The following is a 5,504-nucleotide window of genomic DNA, read 5'->3' as shown; positions in this document are numbered from 1 at the left end:
AGTGATGAGGGGACAAGAGGAAAAGGGAAGGGAGGGATGGGCTGGGGAGGGGAGGAGAGGGAATAGAAGGGTGATTGACTTGCCTCAGAGTGAAACCGGTTGGTCGGAGGAGCGTGAGGCAAGCAAGGGAAAAGCAGTTACTACAGGAAGAAATGAAACCCTCCTCTTCCCCCACAGCCAAACATTGGCAACCATAAGACAAAATCTCTCTTTTTTTTTTTTAGGACAGTTATGACCCTGAGTTTGAATCTTATCCCTTAACACAGGAAATAAGGGAAGAGGAATCAACAAGGTCAAAGAGGACCAGGAGGAGTAAAAGGGGCACCAATACAAATAAGAAAAAGTGATTTTTTTCTTCTTCTAAATTTAGTTAGCTTTAGCTCCTGGGAAGTTGATTAAAAACACCAACAGCATAGAGGAAAAGGCGAAGATGTGGGCATTCTTCCCCAGGCTGCATGCTGGATCTTCTTTACCATGCTGCAGCTCTGTATCTGAAGCCTCTCAACTGTAGCCCTGGAATTCACGTTACGAGTACCATCTGCCCTTGTGGCGTCTGTCCCTGATTGGATGGTCTAAAGAGGGCACCGAGGCCAGCCTGGTTTCATTCCCCTCCAGGATGCACTCTAGACTTTCTGCACTATCCTCATGCACAAGATACCTTTGGTCCTCTCTGCTTTCAGCTTCCTTTTATGTATTTTCTTTTCCCCATTAGAATTCTAAGTTCCTTGTGCGCGGGAGGGTCAGATGTACGTGGCTCTCTCCCGGGGCCCCTGCCTGGTCGTCCGGGCCCTCTCGGCCCCCTCACCCTCCGCTGCTGCCCAGGATGTATCACCACCGCAGCCAGAAGCGGCACTGGATGCTCTCAAGATGGAGGCGCCAACCCCAAGTTCAAGTGCAAAGTGTCAGCGAACGGGAAGGTTCTGGCAAATGGTCCAGCCTTCTTAAATCTCATAAACAACTAATAATCTTCAAATATTAGGAGAAAAGACTGTTAGACTTCTGCTCCAAATTTAAGCCTGCAATGCCAAGGTCTATTGTGGGTACAGCATGCATGTACTTCAAGCTTTTTTACGTCAATAATTCAGTGATGGAATATCACCCTCGGATAATAATGCTTACTTGTGCATTTTTCGCATGCAAAGTAGATGAATTTCATATGTCCAGTGCAGTTTGTTGGAAATCTTTGGGAGAGCCCTCTTGTACATGAAAAGGCACTTGAAAAAATTTTGGAATTACGAACTCTTATTTAGCAGCTTAATTTCCACCTTATTGTCCACCATCCGTACTGGCCATTGGAGGGTTTTCTCATTGACTTGAAGACTCATTATATCCGGCTCTAGAGAACCAGTAGTTTTAAGGAAAACAGCTGATGAATTTCTTAATAGAATTGCTTTGACAGATGCTTACCTTTTATACACACTTTCACAGATTGTTCTACCATTTTACCCTGCGCCTCCAGGGCTGGAATTAACATGGAAAGTTACTTGCCAGAAAGTCTTACGCTAAAAGAGAATCGAACCTATTTGTCACAGTTATTACATACGATGAAACGCATGAAAACCTTAGTAAAGAAGTATGAATCACTAGGGCCTACGGAAGTTACTGCCCTGAAACAGAAACTAGAGAAGTGCTGAACTTGCATTTAATATAAATGTAAAGAAGAGGAAAGGATATGAATATGAAGAGTATGTCTCAAAGAAATCTAATCTGGAGGAGGAAAAATGGGCTGATGATGATCTTGTAGATTCCCTATAACTTAATGGGTGTTACCAAAAGTGTCATGTTGGAACATTTAAAGTTAACTCCTGAGTTCTGAGTTGTAAAGTTTACTGCTTCCACTGAGAGATAGTTTCTTTATCTTGGCTCAGAAGTGTATGGTGAAAATAACTCCCTTTTATCAAACCTTTTCTTATTTAAAAAAAGAAAAAGAATATAAGCTCCTTGAGAACAGGGACTGTCTTTCTTTATATCCAGTACTCAGAACATTGTTTGATACATATCAAGTGCTTAATAAATACCAGTTGACTTACTGAGCAATGGTTTGTTGGTTAATGTTTTATTGACATCTCATTAAAAACAGTTACTTCCCAAGACCACGGAATTTTTCAGCCCTAGACTAGAACCCAGAAGAACTGGATTCAAATGCTGCCTCTACCATTTGTGAGCTTGTGACTTTGGGAAAATCACTTTAACTTCTCTAATCCTCAGTTTCTCTGTCTATAAAATGGGCAGGATCTGTCAAATGATCTATTTCTAAAGTCCATTCTAGCTCTAAAATGCAGATTCTATATTTTTCATGTGTTTATATATGTATATATACATATATATCATCCATATTGTCTCCTCCTGTAAAATGTAAGCTCCTTGAGGACAGGAACTGTTTCATTTTTGTCTTTGTAGCTCCAGTGCCTACTACAGTGTCTGACACATTTCAGTTGTTTCAGTCATGTCTGACTTCATGATCCCATTTTTGGGTTTTCTTGGAAAAGATACTTGAGTGTTGGCCATTTCTTTCTCCAGCTCATTTTTATAGATGAGGAAACTGAGGCATGCAGTGGTAAATGATCTGCCCAGGGTCACACAGCTAGTAAGTGTCTGAGACTGGATCTGAACTCACGAAGATGAGTACTCTTGATTCCGAAGTCTAGTACTCTACCCACTGTGCCACCTAGCTGTCCACCTGAAACTTAATAAATGCCTTTTGATTGAATGAGTGATTTGTCTGTACACAGTTCCACTGTAGAACCACTGCCTAGAAGTTACTGTGCTTTTTGGCATTCTTTTTCAGAAATACCAAATCCCATTCATAATTCTCAAATATGATGGCCTTTGCTTTACTATAATAAAATTATGTAGACCAGTTATTTGTTAATGTCTGCTGGATGTATAGCCCCAGTAGTAAATATTGTCAATATTACTATCTGGAATTCTCAGTTATAACCATTGTTATTGTCATAGAAATTTGACAAGAACATGATACACTAGATTGAATCTGTCCCTTTCTGAAAGGCCCTGGTTAGCACTGCAGTCCCATTGCTTAGGTTAGTTGATGATTATTTATTGAATGATCATGGAGAATCGAGGTTACAAAGGAAAAAAATAGACAAGGTCATTTCAATAAAGAAGGCTGAAGGAAGTTCATGACCTGTTGATTCAAAGAAAATGTTCAGTTCATTTAATAATGAAGTCCCCTGAGCTCTACTATACTGAACTGGACTAGAAAAATAAAAATTTTCTTGTGCAAGTCCTAGATATATCAGCCTCTACCACAGCCCTCAACTAAGGTATTAAACCTGCTGCTCCTGTCAGGTCTACAAAGTGTTCTCAAAAAGACCCAAGACCATATTCTTTATTGGAAGGGTTTCCCATCAAATAACTAATCCTGAGAACCACTTTGGGCTTTCCTTTCAACATGAGACCTTAGGTAGAGTAACCTGAGTCTCATGGATTTTTGATGGTTACTTCCTTGCTTTTTAACCATGTATCACACAGAAGTCTTAACTATATAGAGTCTACCATATCAGTTCAGTATAATCATGTTCAGTTGGGTCTTACTCTCTGTAACCACATTTGGGGTTTTCTTGGCAAAGATGCTGGAGTGGTTTGCCATTTCTTTCTCCAGCTCATTTTGAAGATGAGGAAACTGAGGCAAAAAGGGTTAAATGACTGCCCAGGGTCACACAGCTAGTAAGGAGATGAGTCTTCCTGACTCCAGACCCAGGCCTCTATCTACTGTGCCACCTAGATATCTGGTCTAGCATACAGTAAGCACTTAATAAATATTGACTCATTAGCAACTTCATGGTCTAGGGAAACCACAAAATGCCCCCAGAGTAAACATAACCTCAGAGAAATTTTTTTCAGAGACATTCAATTGTTGGGGAGACATTCTAGGAGAAATGGCTTCATACAGGGAAGAAACCATAGGATGCAGCTGTTATGGTGGAGCGACAGAGACTTCAGGACACTGGCCAATATTAGAACTCATAGGAGCAGTAATCTCCTCTAAATGTTCCCAATAAATGGTTGCTTCTTAGCCTTTGCCTGAATAGTTCCAGTGACAGGGAACTGTCTCCCAAAATAGCCAATTATGTATCCTCAACAAGGGCACTGCTGGGGAAATCTCCACCAAAGGCAGAATGGGGCTGCACTGGGGAGGAGCTTACCTGGGATACAGAAGCCCAAAGCATTCAATATGGTAGCTTTCTATTTTAACTAGTAATTCTCATTAATTAAGTACCAGGCTCAATTGCTTCTACTCCACTGGAATAGCAAAAATAATGCCAATGCCCTCTGAGTGTTGGTCCCCTGGGACAAAGTTCCAGTCATCCCACCCTAGTTGTAGCTCTGCATCACATCACTCTACTATTACATTTTTTGCCAGTAATTTTCTCTTCTCTTCCTCTTCTTTCCCTCTTTGCCTCTTCTTTGTGTATTACAGATCAATGAAGAGTCAACAGTCTCTCTCTTTCTCTTAGTGGGATAACAGATTAGTGCTGGCTTCCCAAACTTAGGTAAGAATTGAGCTAGTAGCTATATACTCTTTTCATCTAAGGAGGCTCTTTTTCTGGTACCAAAGAGTTGTCAAGAGGAGAATGTGCTATTTGGGGAAGAAAGGAAACTGAGCCAAGAATAATTTAGCCTCGTATTTTCTACACTGAGGAAGGAGACTCAAGTAATTCCTTAATGGGAAAGGTTTGTAGCCCTGCCATTAGGGCCATTTAAAACCCAACTGCACAAGAGCTCTAGAAGGCCTGCTGTGGGGAAACATTTTATGAGAATGTTCATGTTTTTGTTATTACATAATAAAGTGTCATGATATGGTGGAGGCAAGTGAAACTAATGCTCTTTTAGGCCTGATCCGTCTTTAATTGCCATCAGTAACAACGGGAAGCTTTAATTTCAGTGTGCCCATCAATGGGGGGGGTAGTGAGAGGAGGACAAAGCATGGAAACGCAAAGACTGACATCTCAATCGTACTCCCCTGGATCCTTTTTTCACCACTCGTTTCTGCCTGTTTGAGGATCAACCACCCACCCGTATCCCTGCAGCAGGCCTGCTCATCTGAGTGGGATTTTCCCATCAAACAGCCCCAGCAGCCTCCGGCTAGTGCTTGGGTTCAGAACATTCTGGTGTCAATTACCAATTTTATTTCACCTGTGATTCATTGATACTGAGGTTTGTTTGTATTGTGGGCATCCCACACAAGAATATGGCTCAGGAACAGTAATCCACAAGCACAAGATGTCTGTTCCAAAGGTGAATCTGATTTAAGCAGTTTTATGTTGCCTCATTCCCCCGGCAGTAGTCAGTACTGCCACAATATATTTAGAGGACCCCGGGTATTTTTTTGGAGTCTTCTCCATACTTTGATGTTTTGACAGTTCTGTGATCTCAAAGATGGCCAAGTACTTTCTCCAATGATACAGATTACAATCTAATGAATCAGTCTATTCATCAGCAAGCATTTATTAATTGTCTACTTTGTGCCAAACACTAGGGAT

The 5,504-nt window shown here is 41.2% G+C and overlaps 1 pseudogene; it reads left to right on the top strand.

Moving 5' to 3' along the window:
- The first annotated feature begins 683 nt into the window (after window positions 1-683).
- On the top strand, window positions 684-2,019 carry LOC110196598 (cyclin-H pseudogene; annotated as a pseudogene).
- The last annotated feature ends 3,485 nt before the right edge of the window (window positions 2,020-5,504 follow it).

The sequence above is a fragment of the Phascolarctos cinereus genome, unplaced genomic scaffold (assembly GCF_003287225.1).
Source record: "Phascolarctos cinereus isolate Bilbo 61053 unplaced genomic scaffold, phaCin_HiC Scaffold_5;HRSCAF=322, whole genome shotgun sequence".
Taxonomy (NCBI): Eukaryota; Metazoa; Chordata; class Mammalia; order Diprotodontia; family Phascolarctidae; genus Phascolarctos; species Phascolarctos cinereus.
Note: the sequence above shows the minus strand (reverse complement) of the source record. Positions and strands in the feature narration are given on the sequence as shown.